A 19,653-nucleotide genomic window follows, 5' to 3' on the forward strand; every position below is an offset into this window, starting at 1 on the left:
TTTACAGTGATACCTTGATGTTTTATTTCGTCTGCCTTTCTTATTGAGAGATCTTCCATCCGCTGATTGGATAAAGAAACTTGAGGCACCTAATGTCATCAGTTAAGTAGTGGAGCCATTTTGCTAGTGTTGTGAGAGCCACTTTCCAGCAGCTAAGTTGTATGGCGCTGTTAGGAGAAGTGAGTTATGAAGAGTTAGGATGGGCAACTAAAATGATAGCGGGGATGGGACGACTTCCCTATGAAGAAAGACTAAAGAGGCTAGGGCTTTTCAGCTTGGAGAAGAGACGGCTGAGGGGAGACATGATAGAGATATATAAAATAATGAGTGGAGTGGAACAGGTGGATGTGAAGTGTCTGTTCACGCTTTCCAAAAATACTAGGACTAGGGGGCATGTGATGAAACTACAGTGTAGTAAATTTAAAACAAATCGGAGAAAAATTTTCAACACCCAACGCATAATTAAACTTTGGAATTCATTGCCGGAGAACGTGGTGAAGGCGGTTAGCTTGGCAGAGTTTAAAAAGGGGTTAGGCAGTTTCCTAAAGGACAAGTCCATAAACCGCTACTAAATGGACTTGGGAAAAATCCACAATTCTGGGAATAACATGTATAGAATGTTTGTACGTTTGGGAAGCTTGCCAGGTGCCCTTGGCCTGGATTGGCCGCTGTCGTGGACAGGATGCTGGGCTCGATAGACCCTTGGTCTTTTCCCAGTGTGGCATTACTTATGTACTTATGTTTGTTATGTACATTTGAGCTATATCTTCCGAAACGCTGGTCACCATTGGTCTGGGAATCTCTACGGTGGAAAGGAGGGCTGAAAGATGCAAGTACCGAGGTTTTTGTACTATTCTTTATGGACACTTGATTTGATTGTAGAAAAAGTGTTGACGGAAAGTTTTTTTTTGTCAATGATAAACAGCACAGCTCCATAGGTTGTTTTACCTGGAGCTTATTGGTCTGTGTACCTGGAGCTCTTTTTATTTATTTATTTATTTATTTATTAGTATTATCCAATATTTTACAAGACAATCCTCTTGTTCAGGAAAAGTATCTGATAATCTACAAATTATGTAGAAATAATAAAACAAACAGGAAAAAAAACAAAGTGAAGCTGTTTCACATTAACAGGAAAACTATACTCAAGTCCATACATGTGATCCAAGATTTCAGGAAAATACTGGAGACAAATTATCTAAAGGTTAATCAGAAAAAAGAAATTATACAAATACTGTTAAGTAGAGTAAACACTTATAATTAACGCTTATCCGTTTTCACTGAGGTTATGAGTGAAGATACGTGAGACGGCTCTGTAAATACATATTTTTTCTCCTTAAACCTTATTTTACACTTGCAGGGGTATCTTAAAAAGAAGGTACCCCCAAGTGTAAAACTTCAGGCCTAAGGAGCAGGAATTGTTTCCTTCGTCGACGTGTCTCCTTAGAGACATCAGGAAAAAGTAGAACTTTTAAACCCAAAAAGGGTTTATCTTTATTTCGGAAAAACAGACGAAAGATCCAATTCTTGTCTGGTAGTAGTGCAACTGTAGCCACCAATGTAGCTGCAGTTGCCAATTCGGAGTCAGAAGTCTCAAGCAAAAGAGAGACATTTATCGGAGCTTCGAGTTGAGAGGTTCCTTTCCCAGGAATATAGTAAACCATAGTCATTGGTGGTAAATTCTTTTCAGGAATTAATAAATTTTCACACATATGGCGTTTCAACATGTCCATAGGAGCAACATTTTGAAGTCTAGGAAAGTTGACAAATCTTAGGTTATGATTTTTAGTGTAATTATCAAAGGTTTCCATTCTGTCTCTAAGACTCGTCAAATCTTTCATCATAGTAGGTTGTACCATTTCAAGCTTCATAATTCTCTGATCCAAGTTAACAAATTTCCCATTCAAATCTTTAATCTGTCCCTCTTGTACCACCAGTTTACTTTCCAGAGATTTAATTTTAGGCTGGACATCATTTATCTGCTTAAGGAAAACTTGTCCTAGGTTGGAAACCAGGTCCCACAAAGCTTCTAATGTCACATCCTTTGCTCTAATCATAAATTCTTTAGGAAGTTCAAACCTTACAGGCAAGTCTCGGTCCTCACTCTGCCCCTCTCCCCTCAGTTTGCAATGTTTCCACGGGCAAACTGCTTTCCAGTCCCACCTCTGTAGTAAGGGAGGCTTCGATTTGACGATCTTCAGGGCCCCTGACCTCTGCGGGAGTGCAGGAGGAAAGGACTGGCGCCAATCGGCTGGGGAGGGGGAGTGCGTTCGGCGGGGCTGAGAGTAACTTCAAAGCCAGAGAGCGCCGAAGTCTCCGTTTCGCCGGCGTGCACCTCTGGAAGCAAACCGCCGTCGCAGTCAACTCCCTGCGATCTTAAATATCGGTCAATCGGACCAGGTAATGAGGGAGTTAGCGGGGAAGCCCTACCCGCTAATCTCCCTCTTTGTTTTGGCATTTCTTTTTTTTGGGAGCGTGAGTCGCAGCAACCTAACAGCTTGCGGCCATCTTGGATCTGTACCTGGAGCTCTTTGAGGCTTTTTCCTTCCATCCCATATTTTTCCACTATTAAGAGTATTCTTCATTTGCATTGCGTTTTTTAGATACATACTTCTATATGTTGTGTAGACAATATTGCCTTCATTTTTGAGTTTATTTCGTCTACACCTCACTGTGGTTTTGTAGTTTGTTCATTCTTAGCAACAGCAGCCTCCTGAACCAGAATTGCTCCCTGTGTGATATCCTCCAGTGCCTCCACCCCTCTCTCCACTGTACCACAGCCAAGCAAAGGAGACAATGGACGCGGAGTAATTTTTGCACCCCCAGCCTAGCCTGCGCCCTGTGCAGTTGCACTACTCATACAGCCCTCGAGACAGACATGGGGGAAGCAACTGCTTGCCCTGGGATTGGTAGCATGGAGTGTTGCTACAATTGGGGTTTCTGTCAGGTACTTGTAACCTGGCTTGGCCACTGTTGGAAACAGGATATTGAGCTAGACGGACTATTGGACTGACCCAGTATGGCTATTCTTATGTATTAGTTATGCGGTCTTGCCCAGTTAACTATGTGGTCACCGGCACCAAATATCACCAGTGCTCGGATAACTCCTGACTCTGACCTGGCATTGCATTGACAGCACCATGACAGTCAGAGGACATATTCAGGAGCATAGCCTAATTAAGCGCTCCTGAATATCTCCTCCTGATCTACCCTGTGAAATTTTTCTGAATATTGGGCTCACGGGTTCCTGCTATTCCCTTTAACCCCCTCCTCCTTCCCTATTCCCATCCCCCCAAACTCAGTCACGTTTAATGTTGAGGTGGGAACTTTAGTGATTTTCTTGAGTTTCCCTCCTCATGATCCAGGTTCATATACCCCTCCCCCTCCCCAATATTTCCATGAACCTAGTATATAGTGCTCCTGAATTTTTCCTAAATGTTCCCTTCTGGTTGGGACTTCTCTGTGTTTCCATTTTGCCAGCCACCAATCATCTTGCCACTGCTACACAGGGATGTTATAAATTTCCCTAAATTAAGGTCTCTTGTTCCTTCATTACTGGCTTGTTCAGATCATGGGACATGGGTCCTGCAATGTCCCTGTTTTCTCATATGCCAAAGCTACCCAACTGGCCACAACCCCTCAAAAAAAAAAAAGCTCATCACTTCTCTTTTGCCACTTTTTCCCCTCGTACTAGTGTTACATTCCAGGGTTAAAAGAAAACCAATGCCTCTATCTCCATAATCAACAGATGGCAGCACTGACACACTGCACCAGTGGTGTAGCTACATGGGGCATTTCCTCCAGGCCCCTGGTTTTGCTGCAGGGGTCCCCAACCCCTGCCAGCTCAAGCCTTGTCCAGCACCGGTCTCCGGTACCGCCAAGTGCCTGCCCTGCTCTCTCTTCCCCCTCACATCCTGCACGCTCCTTTTAGTGAAATTGAGCATGCTGGAGAATACTTAGCTGGCAGGGGTTGGGGACCCCCCCCCCCCCCCCGCGCAGCCAAGGTACTTGCTGCAGCTTAGGGGAGTGGCAACGGTGAAGCGGCGGGGCGGCACACCATACTGTGCCCCCACCTCGGGCTCTGGCCCCCTCCCACCATGAAGTCTGGCTACGCCCCTGCGACTGCACATGTTCACTTGTTCTTTGAAATCTCTTCCTTCACCTCAATAGGCTGTTCTGCTACTGCTTGTGAAATGGAAGCATGCGGTGATTTAAACAATGTACCATGATAGAATTTCTGACTGTTGGAGTCCCTCCAACTGAAATTTGGAACAGTTAGACTACTGCTAGAGGTCACGGTGACCATTTTGAAGCTGGACTCTAGCCCGACAGAGGTCCCCACTGCAAGCAACAATCCCCAGGCGCAAAACCCCAGTGCGCACAAACCTCGGCAAGAACACGAACTCAACCCAAGACCCCTAGAATTAGCAGTAGTAGATACTTAGAAATGCCAGGCACACGCAAACGCCACATTTACTTGTATATGCTTCATAAAACACATGTGCCACGGATTCTGAAGTGTTAACAATAATCTCCACATCCAACAATACTTATGCACTTCCTAAGCAAGGCGTGAGCATACTTGTCCTGCACTGAGCCAGGCATTGGACATAACAGTGGGTTGTTTTTTTTAAGTGTCCAGAGATGCCAGGACAATATCTGGATTTGTAACATAGTTCCCCACCTTCCACAGGGACCAAAACTTTCCATGCGTGAGCTTCAGGTGACTCACCAATATCTCTTAAATATTGAAAGTGGCTCAGCTACTGAAACCCTCATCTGCAACTGTCCCACCACAAGCCCTCAAACCAAACCTCTATGACCAATTGCTGGTTTCTACCAATCTATAGCAACATTCACCCCCCCCCCCCCCACACACACACACACACACCCACCCAAACAATTTACAACACCCCATGAGAAAAAAAAAAACAGCCAGGAAAATATTTTTAGTCCAGTTGAGAGATTTGCTCAGAGTCACAAAGAGCTGCAGTGGGAATCAAACCCAATTTCCCAGGATCAAAATCTGCTGCACCAACCACTGGGCTACTCCTGCATTTGCTGCAAGAGAGATGCAGGTCCTCTGCCTGCTCCCCTAGCAAAGCTCGCAGCTCCTCAGCCACCAAATACGCATTACCATCCAACCTCCAAAGAATGCAGTGTCCTGCACTTGTAGGAAATATGGCATTTGGATTTCAAAAATGCAAATTTTTAAAACTGCAGAATGCAGTAACCCAGTGCTCCACCAGGAGACCTTTTTCATTGCAAACTTTAAAGCAGAAAGAGGCAGTGAAACCAAGCAAGTGCAAGGGAGGGAGTTTAGGTTGTCACACCGCCCTGCCTCCCTGTCAATTAGCAGCAAGGAAGGTTTCATACTTAAATATAGGCAGTCATCCACATGCCTCCCCCCCTCTCTGCACCCCCAGGGCTCTAAACAAAGCACAAATGAAACTGAACCTGTCTCCCAAGGGTTCTAGTTCACTGCCTAACTTGTTAAAACTTATTGTTCTTGTATTTTAATATCTTTATTTTATTTCTTTAGATTTTGCTCATACCTTTTTCAGTAGTAGCTCAAGGTGAGTTACATTCAGGTACACTGGATATTTCTCTGTCCCAGGAGGGCTCACAATCTAAGTTTGTACCTGAGGCAATGGAGGGTTAAGTGACTTGCCCGAGATCACAAGGCGCAGCAGTGGGATTTGAACCAGCCACAGTGGCGTAGCAGGGGGGGGGCTGCCACCCGGGGCGGGGCGGTTCGCCGTTGCACCCCCCCCCCCGGGTGCAGCACGATGACACCCCCGACCAGCTCCCGCACCCTACCTTTAAAAAGAATATCGGGAGGCGAGGCGCAGCACCTCGCGCCTGCCCTGCACGTAAAAGAAATGTCGGGCCTTCTCTCGCTCTGTCTATCCCGCCCTTGCGGAAATAGGAAGTTGCGGCAGCGGAGGGCGGGACAGATAGAGTGAGGGAAGACCCAACGGTCCACATTTCTTTTACGTAAAGGGCAGGCGCGAGGCGCTGTGCCTCACCTCCCGATATTCTTTTTAAAGGTAGGGTGCGGGAGCTGGTCGGGGGGGGGTCGATTCGCCGAGGGGGGTTAGCTGGCAGGGAGCACCCCCCCCTGAGCTGACACCCGGGGTGGACCGCCCCTCCCGCCCCCCCCCTTGCTAAGCCACTGACCAGCCACCTCTGGATTGTAAGACTGGTGCTCTAACTACTAGGCCACTACCTCCACTCCAGGATGTTTGAACAAGAGCAAGATGTGGGATTTGAACCCCTGACTACAAACACACCAGTACAAAGATTTTACCTTTGAACCACCAGCAGCTCTTAAAGCAGAAACCAGAAAGGATTGCAGCACAGTGAGCCGACCCATTATAATTTTTTTTTGTTTTTAATTAACTTGGATTTCTTATGTTCCTTCCTCCTCTGCAATACACTTGCTCACCCTACCAAAATCACATCAAGGGGCCCTTTTACTAAGCCATGTGAGGGGAAAGGAAAGGGAATGGGACTTATATACTACCTTTCTGTGGTTTTTCCAACTACATTCAAGGTGGTTTACATATTTTATATAGGTACTTATTTGTACCTGGGACAATGGAGGGTTAAATGACTTGCCCAGAGTCACGGGAAGCTGCAGTGGGAATTGAACCCAGTTCCTAGGGTCTCTGGTGCCCCCCTGCAGACTATGAGTTGGCGCCCCCCCCCAGCATCTCCTTTCTCTCTTCTCCCACCCTGCCCCTGTCCAGCGAATCTCTTTTGCCCCCATCCCCCTCCCATTTATGGCCACCTGCCCGCCCTCTTCTCCCCACAACACCCCCCTTTTTCTTCTTGCCACCCTGCGTGGTTTAAGTCTTTTTTAATTTACCTCCGTCCCAGCAGCCGCGTCATTTCAAAGCCCTGCCCGTCTCTAGCCTTCGTGAGTTCGTTCCCTCAGAGTCCCGCTCTCGAGGAAATGATGTCAGAAGGCGGGACCCTGCGGAACGAACTCATGAAGGGAGGGAAGGCTAGAGAAGGGCAGGGCTTTGAAATGACGCAGCCGCTGGGATGGAGGTAAATTAAAGATTTAAACCCTCAAGGGCGGTGCGGTATGGCGGCGCAGCGCTGCAGCGGCGCCCTTGAAGGCAGGCGCCACCCTGCGGTGCTTACCCCGCTTACTGGGTTTGACCGGCCCTGTCCCCAGAATCAGAATCTGCTGCACTAACCACTAGGCTACTTCTCCACTCCACCTACATGCCCAACGCACATCACTTTTAAGTTACCGCCCGGCTACTGCGTGGCCCTTGCTGTATTGACGCGCGTCCGCTGGCATGCCAAAAAATATTTGTATTTTTTGGTGCATGGGCGGTAATCAGGAGGTAATTGTCATTCTACGTGTATAGAAATGTAAAAAAAAGTGGGAGAGCGACCAAGGATACCAGAAATGGTCTATACACGTAGAATGTGAGGGAAAATCCGCCAGAAAAGCGGAGAACTCAATCACCCCACGGTAAAAACAGAAATGTAAAAAAAAGTGGGAGAGCGACCAAGGATACCAGAAACTGGAGGATGTTCGATAAAATACAATCTATTAATAATATGGAGACTTGACACAACGTCGTGTTTCGGCCGTCAGGCCTGCATCAGAAGTCACGAATCACACTTCGTAGACCAATTCAACTAGCAACTTGGTCTACGAAGTGTGATTCGTGACTCCTGATGCAGGCCTGACGGCCGAAACACGACGTTGTGTCAAGTCTCCATATTATTAATAAATTGTATTTTATCGAACATCCTCCAGTTTCTGGTATCCTTGGTCGCTCTCCCACTTTTTTTTACATTTCTGTTTTTACCGTGGGGTGTTTGAGTTCTCCGCTTTTCTGGCGGATTTTCCCTCACATTCTACGTGTATAGACCATTACCGTCCAGTTACCATGTGAGACCTTACCGCTAGGTCAATGGCTGCTGGTAAGGTCTCAGTCTCAAAATGTCCATTTTCGGCAAAAATTTTTAAAAGCCATTTTTTTACAGGTGCACTGAAAAATGATTCTGCGCATACCCAAAACATGCATCTACACTACTGCAGGACATGTTTCAGCGTGCCTTTGTAAAAGGGCCACCAAGTCTTCCACCGATCCCACTGCACCCCTTACCATATCCAGATTTTTAATTTTATTAGTTTATTTATTTGGACCCAGTGCATAGTGAAAGATGTACCCCCAACCCAATACTACAGTATTTAAATAAAGAAATGCAATTTATAACCAAGCAACCAATTTAAATGGTCCAAACACTGAACAGCACAACTTATAACCGAGCAGCACAGTAACTACAGAATTCGTTACCCACCCTAAAGATCAAACCTCCTCCGGGGAGCAGAAAGGATCCTGGTCCCCAGAGGGGCCGTCCTTAAATTAGCGCTGCCAAGCCTGCCCTCCCCTTAACAGGATTACGTTCCCATTGGCAGGTGATTCCCACCACGAAGATTTAAAGATAACCAACCAATAAGGGTTAACCATGATGTCCCCGCGCACTGAACACAGGCCAAATTAAGATTCGCCTTCCCTTTCAGACCCTGGAAGACCAGCCTGAGCACAGTGCGCCGGAAAAGGCGGGTTGGCTCATCCCCTCATCGAGGGCGTGCTCCGGACAAGCTGTTCACCTTACTTATTAAGGGATTTTCTTTTTCTATACCTGTGAAAGTTTCCAAGAAATGCTCCCATCCCACTCCAGCTCAGAGGGGCAGGAAGAGACACTCGATTTCCTCTCATCTAGTAAAGGGCCTGGATTAAGCTCAGCATATCGTTGCTCACTTTGGGCCCTGTTTACTAAGCAGCGGCGTACCAAGGGCGGGGTGGTGGGGGCGTTCCGCCCCGGGTGCATGCCGCTGGAGTGGTGCAGAGAGCAGCCATGCGCATGTCGGCTCCGCTGGTTCCCTGCTCCCTCTGCCCCAGAACAGGTTACTTCCTGTTCCGGGGCAGAGGGAGCAGGGAGCCAGCGGAGCCGAGAGCCGCGCAGCTGCTCCCAGCAGCTAAGTATGCACCCGGGGGGGGGGGGGGGGGGGGTGCATCGGTGATCTACCCCAGGTGGCAGCCGACCTAGGATCGTCACTGTTACTAAGCCGTGCTAGCGTTTTTAGCACACGTTAAACACTAGAGTCACACTATCATTATTAGTGTGTGCTAAAAATGCTAACGCTCCTTTAGTGCTACTTAGTAAACAAGGCCCTTTGTTCCAGCTTTGTTTTTCACAAACTTGCCAAATAACCCCGGGCCCTTTTACTAAAAGGTGGTAGAGCTATTGCACAAGTAGTGCATGGGAAAACAGTACTACCGCTGAGTGTGTTAGTGTGCGCCATTTCTTGTGCCCAGAAAATAAATGTTATTTTCTAGAACGGGGGGGGGGGGGGGGGGGAGGTGTCCAGTGGCAATGGGCCACCCGATTACCGCACGCGCAGCGTGTCGGTATCTTAAATGAAAGAGCCCTCCTGTTTAGTAGGCGGTAAAAGCTCAGGCAGTAAATTGCCGCATGCCAATTTTTTTTTATCAGCACACGGCCATTTACTGTCTCCATTTTAAAAAAGGGTTTTTTTAGGGCCATGATAAAAAGTGGCCTGGGCACGCAGCAAATCCACGCTCCTACACCACCATGGGCCATTTTTCTTTTTTTTACCGTAGCTTAGAAAAAGGACCCCCAGTTTCTTAAGCAAATATTTTGACAATACTGATTTTCAAACCTACATCTCAGAGCACTGTGAAATTAATAGTCATGATTTGAAATGTGCACCATAAGTACCAAAACGTATGATGAGGAAGGCTAGCCAGTGAGTCAGGACTGATGCAGAGCCTCTTTCCAGAAACTAGGTCATTTGGCAATCTGCGTCTGTCACACTTTAATTGTGGGCTGAACACTACTATGTCTGCCCTGCATTCCCTCCAAGCCTCAGCATTTTGCTGGAGGGCATCGTATATAGCCAGAGGATGATATCAATTATATCAGAGTTAGGAAAGCACAAAAATCCCCCATCATCACCTAAGCTGGGGGGGGGGGGGGGGGGTCACGGGTGAAACCCTGGGCTAGGAGGATGCAGCGGTGGACTACCTTAAATGCCGCTCTGAGCCGGCACTTGTGAACAATCGGAGACAGGGAGCTCCGGATCTGACACACGTAGTAGACAGGAGGGCGCTGCGGCTCCGCCCATTACCCTGGAGGACACGCCCCCCTCTCCTGCCGCGCGCGGCTGCACTAAGCCCAGAACTTTGAGGTAAGTCTTACTGAAGATTCCATTGATGTCTGTGCTGGATGTGAACTTACTGAAATCATCTTTTTCTTCATTTCCTTTGATACAGACAGTGGTCTTGTTCAGTTGTTTGGCCACTTTCGCCAAAATCACCGAGTTGGGCGGCGTTTTCATCTTCCTTTCTTCCTTCACTGCCAATGAATCGAGGCTGAATCACAGCAGAGGTGAAAACATTAAAAAAAAAAAAAAAAAAGTACAATAAACCACAAAATCGGCCCTGCAGTATTCTTTCTTGTGATGTCACCTGAAAAGTCTTTTGTTTTCGCCTTCAAGCTTTTATGTTCCCTTACTTCTGCTCATCCTCACACTGAGTCATAGATCGGATGGTCTGAGTGGCAGTGCCCTGGGGCGAAGCAGCCATGCGTTTCAATACTGCAATATTTCCCATTTGTCAAGTTTACAGTAACCAGTTAAACTTGGCGGTTGACCAGTCTCCATGTAACATCCAGACAAGACACCAATTTTTTTTTTTTTTGCAATGTGTAAGCAGTGTTTCCGGGGAGCAGGCAGTGACTTCAGTTCAGACATCACTGATCTAGTACCGGGGCTGCGCTTGGCAACGCTGCCTGTCTGCTCCCACAGCTCTGAAAACCCTACATTTTCAGGTAGTCTAGACTTTTAATTCAAAAGTCACTGCAAGCGTGCCTATTAAAGAGCCATCGTTTCAACTAGTTGATATAGCCCTGGCCCACTCCTTTTTTTTTTTTCTCTCTCCGATAGTGGGTGGTATGCTATCCTTAAAATAAAATTTCCTTGCAGACTTTCCTCTATAATTTTCAGGAAACCAGATAGGTTGTGAAATATATGTGCAGCAAATAAGCAGCTATTTCAGACTAACACCCCAAATTATGCTGGGGCACCTTTACATACCTACTGTTAAACATGTTGGTACAGACTCCTGCCATGTTCCACAAAACGGATTTCTGCCACAGCTGAAGCAGGGAGGTCCTTTAAATGAGAAGTTGCTAAGTGAACATTTTATGGGAATTGATTAAACGTATTTCCAGGTAGAGGCTTAAACCAGATTTTCACTTTAAAGTGGGGGTTTTTTTTTTTTTTGTGAAGTGGACAGGGCGTGTAACTGGCGAGGTGCCAGTACACCATAACTCGGGTCTTTTCTTTTGATGGTTTTGTGCATTTGCAAATTTAAAACAGCAGCATGAAAACATGGAGGGAGGAGAGAAGGACGTGATTCTTGCCTTTCTGTTCTGCAGGACGGGCCAAGAAATACAGGTCACTACAGGATATTTATTTTTCTCATTGAAAAGTTGAGAAGCACCTGAATGCTAATATACATTTTCACATGTGCAATGGTGGGGACGATAAACCTGTTTTCAAGGAAAAGCATATATTTACCTTTTCAGTAACTGACAAGGTAAGATATATTGAACCCCACAGCTGTATATATTTGCTTTTCTTTGTTAGGATAAGACTAACATCAAGGCCCTTCAGATAATGCCTATGACAAAGCAAATACTTTCTCTAAAAGAAATCGTTGAATATACTGTGCTGACCACATTTTTTTATGATTTAATTAATACATAGCTAACTTAGGGCTCCTTTTACTAAGGTGCACTGAAAAATGGCCTGCGGTAGTCTAGGCGCGTGTTTTGGGTGCGCGCAGATTCATTTTTCAACGCGCTGCAAAAAAGGTCTTTTTAAAAAATTTTGCCGAAAATGGATGTGCAGCAAAATCAAAATTGGCACACGTCCATTTTGGGTCTGAGACCTTACCACCAGCCATTGACCTAGTGGTAAAGTCTCATGCGGTAATCGGGCGGTACTGACCTAAGTGTGTCAAATGCCACTTGCCGCGCGTCTGAAAATAAAAATTATTTTTCGGACGGGCGCCAAAAATGAAATTATCGCAATAGTTATGTGGTAATCAGGCGGCCTATTAGATTGTAAGCTCTTTGAGCAGGGACTGTTTTTCTTCTATGTTTGTGCAGCGCTGCGTACGCCTTGTAGCGCTATAGAAATGCTAAATAGTAGTAGTAGTAGTAGGTAATGACCTACACATGTCAAATGACATGGCACGTGTCCGAAAATAAAAATTATTTTTTGGATGGGCGCCAAAAATGAAATTATCACAATAGTCATGTGGTAATCAGGCGGTAATGACCTACACATGTCAAATGACATGGCACGTGTCCGAAAATAAAAATTATTTTTTGGATGGGCGCCAAAAATGAAATTATCGCAATAGTCATGTGGTAATCAGGCGGTAATGACCTACACATGTCAAATGACATGGCACGTGTCCGAAAATAAAAATTATTTTTCGGACAGGCGCCAAAAATGAAATTATCGCAATAGTCATGCAGTAGTCATGCGGTAACTCCATTTTGGCTCACGTTGGGCGCACGTAGACGCTTACGCAGCTTAGTAAAAAGGCCCCTTACCTTCCCTTCTCTGGAATACCACATTACTATTCTTCATTTGGATAACTGCATCATTAAGCACCAAAGAGTTTTTCCATTAATTTAGCAATTAAGTAAACTATAGTAGAAGTGTAGCAATTTAACATTTTTGATGTCAAGTATAGGTGGAACAAAATATTTCCTTGGCTACTCAGTGAAGCTTTTTTTTTTTTTTCCAACAGTCAATCCTCTTTGTGCCTCAGAAGGGACCTATGGATAGTTTCAAGGAGAAAATGCAATGCTGCCTTGGTGCCCATGTTAGGTGGTAAGCCATTATTCTTTCCAGTGCAATCAAAGTTGGAAAGAATTATATGAAGAGGTTGAGAATGACAGACTGTCCTTCTAAAAATGTAAGGGAATGGGATGAAACTTTGCATGAGGAAAAACTGTTGAAAGACACATCACGTTCAAAAATGGGCCAAATTGGACTAGGGGTTTAAGAGAAATATACCCCCCCCCCCCCCGAAAAAAAAAGCCCCAGTGCACTTCTATGGTAGAAGGAGTTCCAACTTCTGTAGCATAAATAAGGGATATGAAGCTTCAGCATCTGTAGCATAGAAAAATTAATAGAACGGGTTGAAACTTGGCAAATGTGAAAAATCAGTAGAAAGACACATCGAGCGACAAAATAGGCCAAATTGAACTTAAGGTACCAGAGAAAAGAGCACCTCCCCAAATAAAAGCATGGCCCAATGCATTTCTATGGGAGAAGGAGTTTATTTATTTATGACTTCTTGTATCCCACTATTTTCCAAAAACTGGTTTCGGTTCAAAGTGGCTCACAATTTTACATTTAGATGAAGTTATAGTAGTGTTTATCAGAAAGTATTGTAGAGCATCTGTAGTTTGTGTTTAGTTATAGAATTTTTTTTGAAAAGGTAGGTTTTCAGGTCTTTTCTGAACTGGAGGTAGGTAGGGATGCTTCTTATGGCTTTGGGTATTGAGTTCCACCATTTGGAGCCCAGGTAGCTAAATCCGGCAGTGTAGACGGTTTTGTAGATTATGTTTCTGCAGTTGGGTAAGCGGAGAAGTAGGTAGCTCCTCAGTACCTCTCCACTCTCATCTCTCCCTACATTCCTCCCCGGGAACTCTGTTCACTGGGTAAATCTCTCTTATCTGCACCCTTCTCCTCCACCGCTAACTCCAGACTCCGTTCCTTTTATCTTGCTGCACCATAGGCCTGGAATAGACTTCCTGAGCCGGTCCGTCAAGCTCCATCTCTGGCCGTCTTCAAATCTAAGCTAAAAGCCCACCTTTTTGATGCTGCTTTTAACTCCTAACCCTTATTCACTTGTTCAGAACCCTTATTTTATCATCCTCACTTTAATATTCCCTTATCTCTTGTTTGTCCTGTTTGTCTGTCCTAATTAGATTGTAAGCTCTGTCGAGCAGGCACTGTCTCTTCATGTTCAAGTGTACAGCGCTGCGTAAGGCTAGTAGCGCTTTAGAAATAGGTAGTAGTAGTAGTAGCTTCTGGTTTCTGGGCTTGCATTTCTTGGGGATAGTTTGATTAGGTCTAGCATATATTCAGGGGACATTCTAAATAGTATTTTGTAGATGAGGGTGCTTATGGGGGGGGCAGTTTTGGGGGTAAAGAAGAAAACAAAGAATCACAAGAAAGCCTTAAGATCATCACATAACTGACTCTGTACCATACATCTTGTCCCCATCTATATATCTGAGTCTGGCCACTCAGCTATATGGTACGCTGTATTGTATTAAAGCATTAGTATCATAGCAATGTTCTTTGAATGTTCTAATTGTGTACTTATTAGATATTCCATCACTATTATGCTTGCATCATATTATATCTCTGTTATTTGAATTTCAGTGCTGTTTAAAATGTATATTTTTGATCGTGTTTCATGGTAGTCTTATTATTAGGTTTCAATTTGCTCTGGTGGAGGAGTAGCCTAGTGGTTAGTGCAGCAGACTTTGATCCTGGAGAACTGGGTTCAATTCCCACTGCAGCTCCTTGTGACTCTGGGCAAGTCAATTAACCCTCCATTGCCCCAGGTACAAAATAAGTACCTGTATATATATAAACTGCTTTGAATGTAGTTGCAAAATACCACAGAAAGGTGGTATATCAAGTCCCATTTCCCTTTTTTCAAGATTTCCTCTTTCACTGAATTTTATGTTTATATTTGTACATTTTACTATTGTTATGCTGTTAACAAAACTGTAACTTTGATGTTAAACTGTACCTACTGTATTTATTTTATTTTTGTTACATTTGTACCCTGCGCTTGACTCAACGTGGCTTACATGGGGCAATGGAGGGTTAAGTGACTTGCCCAAAGTCACAAGGAGCTGCCTGTGCCTGAATTGGGAATTGAACTCAGTTCCTCAGGACCAAAGTCCACCACCCTAACCACTAGGCCACTCCTCCACCTTGGGTGAATCGCTTTATAAAGGTGGTTGATGAATCCCAATAAATAAAATGAATCTGGGTCATTCTCTCACTTTCATCCCTCACACTCTCCTGATCTGCGATTTCTGATCCGCTCTACTTCTCAAGTGCTTCTTTCAATTCCCCCACTCTCCTTCCTTTCATCACTTTCTCTTCTCTTCCTCCCATCCAAAGCCAGTGTTCTTGGGGTGGGGGGTGGGGGAGTCTAACAGGGCATCTCCCATCCCTAAACCTGGTGCCTATTAAGGGTCTATCTTTAGTGGAATAGCTGCTTCCTGGAGAGGTGGACATCCTGAAAAGCAGTGCAACCTGAAGCTAAGATATTTTGAATTTATATGTTTTCAGATTTGTTTTTTTGGATTGTTTCATAAACTACTCTCTTCTGTGTATGTCCCTCTTTCCTAAAAGATTTCTTGTAGTCTGCTGCCTTTACTTCTAAATAATCTTATGTAAACACACACAAAAAAAACCCCAAAACCAAACTTTCTTTCGTCTGACTTGGAGATCTACTGGTTCCTATAAGTTAAAACAAGCCCGAGAGCCTGTCTCGATGGGCCCAGTTAAATGCGGGCTGGGCCTGTGCAAGCAGGCTCGGGCGGAAGAGCGTAAGCTGCGGGGAGGTAGTAGGTGCGCATATCCGGCAGGTTTGGGGCAGAGCATTGGCTGCATTTGAAGAATGCCTGCCTGCCCATGAACCCATCTATTTAAGGGATAGGTTGGGAGGGTGGCTGGAGGAGGGAGATCAGGATCTCTTATATGGACGGCCCCTTCCGAGGCTCAGGGCGTTCCTTATCCTCAGAGGCAGCTTTCCCTCAGATGCATAAGCTTTACATACAGAGGCCTTTGTCACAGCGGATGGTTGCCTGAGCTACGAGCTCATAGGGGATGAGCTAGGAGTTTTACTATTGGGTCGGGTGACCTGGTTATGCAAGAATGGAGGACCATGCTTTCTGGGCCCTTGTTAAAGCAAGGAGGAGGCAGCGGTGGCACTCAAAGAACTTGGTACTTGGTAGGTGAGAGGCTGGTGTAGGTGCAGCTTTCATTTCCACGGGAACCCCACAAGAACTGCTTCTGTCCCCGTGGGAACCCTATAGGAACTGTTTCTCTCCCCTCGGGAATCTCGCAGAAACTGTTTCCATCCCCTCAGGAACCCTGCAGAACTGCTTCTGTCCCTGCGGGAATCACGCAGCCCTGGAGGAGATTCCCACGGGATTCCCACAAAGCCCATTCCAATGCAGGTCTCTAGGACAGAGTATGAGTGGCATGCACACTTATGCCCAGAAGTAAATAAGGCGAACGGTTCCATCTGGAGCCTGCCATTAATGAGGGAGTGAGCATCCCTCCCCCCCCCTCTCTCAGCATGCGACTGTGAAGTGCTGGGAGTGGTGGCTTTGTAGTGCATGTCGGCGTCAGGCCGGCAGGAGGAGGGCACAGGGTTAACCTGATTGGATAGCGTTTTTTAAAAAAGCATCTGGGCGGGAGCCACTGACCAATCAGTGGCAGCTCCTGCTGGGAGGAGGGTGGAGAGTGATTAGAGAGTTGAGGAGCCACGGAGGTGGAGGAAGTCTTCCTGCTGGAGCTGAAGGAAGAAAATCCCGCCCAACCCTCCCTTCTCAAAAAAAAAAAAAAAAACCCAACAATTACGGTTATTGGTATATCTGGTTTTGTTTTATATCCGCAGTTGTCGCAGCGTGGGGGGAGGGGGAGGTACCAAGCTTAGGCCCTTCAAGGAGGTCCTTCAAGGAGGCCTTACCGTTCACCCAACAGTGAATGGGAGGCTTTGGTTACTATGCCAAGCATAGAGGTCTAGTTTTGGGGGTCCGTCCGGTTAACTTGCCCTTGGGGTAGTGGTATTTGGTAAGGTTTACTGCGGTCACCTTGCTGCAGATGGCAGGTAGCCCAGTGTCCTTTCTTGGTTGAATGCTAGCTCAGGTTACTGTTATACCACCAATAAATGAAGCTGCGGCTGTGTTAAATCCAATTATTGGGTGGGGGGGGGGGGCTAGTCTCACATTTCTTGTTAATGATAGCTTACTATATATGGGACCCTTCAGTTGATTCAGAACTACCAAGGACCCCACTTAAGGAGCAATCCCTTGCTCTTTGTAGGCTGCAATTTCTTTTACTTTGGGCCACAGATCCTTTTTTCATTTACAATATACCAAAAATACAAAATATTACAGTATATATTGAATCAAAACTCCTCAAGAGTAGCAGCCTACCTAAACTTTAGTCCATTTGTGAAGGGAGCATTTTTACTGCTGTCTCATGTTTAAAATACCAAAATCTGCACAAGGAAATTTAAATCTTACATAAGTAATTCTGGGAGTCACAATTGACCGAAATCTAACACTCGAAGACCATGTGAAAAATACTGCAAAGAAAATGTTCCACTCAATGTGGAAACTTAAAAGGATCAAATGCTTCTTCCCAAGGGAAATATTCTGTAGCCTGGTACAATCGATGGTGCTAAGCCATCTAGATTATTGCAATGCCATCTATGCCGGAGAACAAGTCATTAAAAAGCTTCAAACAGCTTAAAACACAGCAGCCAGACTCATATTTGGGAAAACGAAATACGAAAGCGCCAAACCCCTAAGAAAAAAAACTACACTGGCTCCCTTTAAAAGAACGAATTGCGTTCAAAGTTTGCACCCTGGTCCACAAAATCGTTCACGGGGAAGCTCCGATCTATATGTCAGACCTCATAGACTTGCCTACTAGGAACGCAAAAAGATCAGCACGCTCATTCCTCAATCTCCACTACCCCAACTGTAAAGGACTAAAATATAAATCCACATACGCATCCAGCTTCTCCTACGTATGCATGCAATGATGGAACGCATTACCGAAGGCCATAAAATCAACACAAGACCTAACAACCTTCCATAGACTACTGAAAACGGACCTGTTCAAGAAGGCTTACCACAACGTTCCATCCTAAATACAAAATAATTAGACTTTATACCAGGGGCATATCTGCGTGGGGCTACAGGGGCCTGGGCCCCCGCAGATTTCGCCCTGGCCCCCCTCCCCGCCGTCAACCCTCCCCCGCTGCTTACTTTTGCTGGCGGGGGGCCCCAACCCCCGCCAGCCGAGGTCTGACCCGAAGTCTTCATATTTCGTCTTACTCTGTGGCCATGCTGCAAGGAAGTAACGCTGCAGTGCTGATTCATTGAATCCAGTTCGGACTCTGACGTCGCAGCACATTGTACGCGCATACAACGTGCTGCGACGTCAGACTCCGAACTGGATTCAACGAATCAGCACTGCAGCGTTACTTCCTTGCAGCATGGCCACGGAGGAGTCGGAGGAAGACGAAATATGAAGACTGCAGGTCGGACCTCGGCTGGCGGGGGTTGGGGCCCCCGCCAGCAAAAGTAAGCAGCGGGGGAGGGTTGACGGCGGGGAGGGGGGTGGAGAGAGGTGGGGGGGGAAGGGAGGCAAAAATGTGCCCCCCTCTCTGGCTCTGGCCCCCCCTACCGCCGGATTCCAGATACGCCCCTGCTTTATACGAACTAGACAAAACCGAACTCTAGCCGCTTGACTGTTTAACCTCATTGCTATTAAAGAAAGCTATACAATACGCACTACCAATCTATTTCCTAAGTTGAAAATGACATCTCTATAGTCGATGACCTAACTTATGTTAAAACTCACTTTATCACTTATAAACCTCTATGCAATGCCATAATGCATTCCTCTGTACCATGTATGTATGCACCTTAATGCAAAACCATTTGAAATCCTGTACCAGGAAATGGCGATTGCCATCATGGCATAATGTAAGCCACATTGAGCCTGTAAATAGGTGGGAAAATGTGGGGTACAAATGCTACAAATAAATAAATAAAGTACATAAGTATTGCCATACTGGGAAAGACCAAAGGTCCATCAAGCCCAGCATCCTGTTTCCAACAGTGGCCAATCCAGATCAAAAATACCTGGCAAGATCCCAAAAAAGTACAAAACATTTTATACTGCTTATCCCAGAAATAGTGGATTTTCCCCAAGCCCATTTAATAACGGTCTATGGACTTTTCCTTTAGGAAGCCGTCCAAACCTTTTTAAAACTCCGCTAAGCTAACCGCCTTTACCACATTCTCTGGCAATTCTCTGGTGTTCTTTTGATCCAAGCTTCTTGTTTACCAGGAAGATACCACTTTCTAATGTTAATTTTCAAGAAGCTTGGATCAAAAGATTTAAAATTTTTATGCAGTCAATATAGGCATGAAGTCATGGGTGCAGTAGGTATTTAAGTACCACCAAACTCCTTCCTTGTGTCTGGCTAATGGTAGTTAGTGCTCTTTAACATCTGTAATTGTGCTGAAAAGTTGGCTCTTATCATATGTCCATAGGCTTTTCTTTATGGAAGATGATCAAGCATGGGATAAGCAAAAAGGATACATAATTGTGAAGAAGTGAGAGGGAAAGGGAATCCCAGAGGTCAACCATGGTCTGTGGAATTGTATCAGGAATGGAGTTGGGCAGATCAGATTGATTCTATGGTCTTCATCTGCATCCTGGGATTCACTGGG

This window comes from Microcaecilia unicolor, chromosome 2 (assembly GCF_901765095.1).
Source record: "Microcaecilia unicolor chromosome 2, aMicUni1.1, whole genome shotgun sequence".
NCBI classification, from domain to species: Eukaryota; Metazoa; Chordata; class Amphibia; order Gymnophiona; family Siphonopidae; genus Microcaecilia; species Microcaecilia unicolor.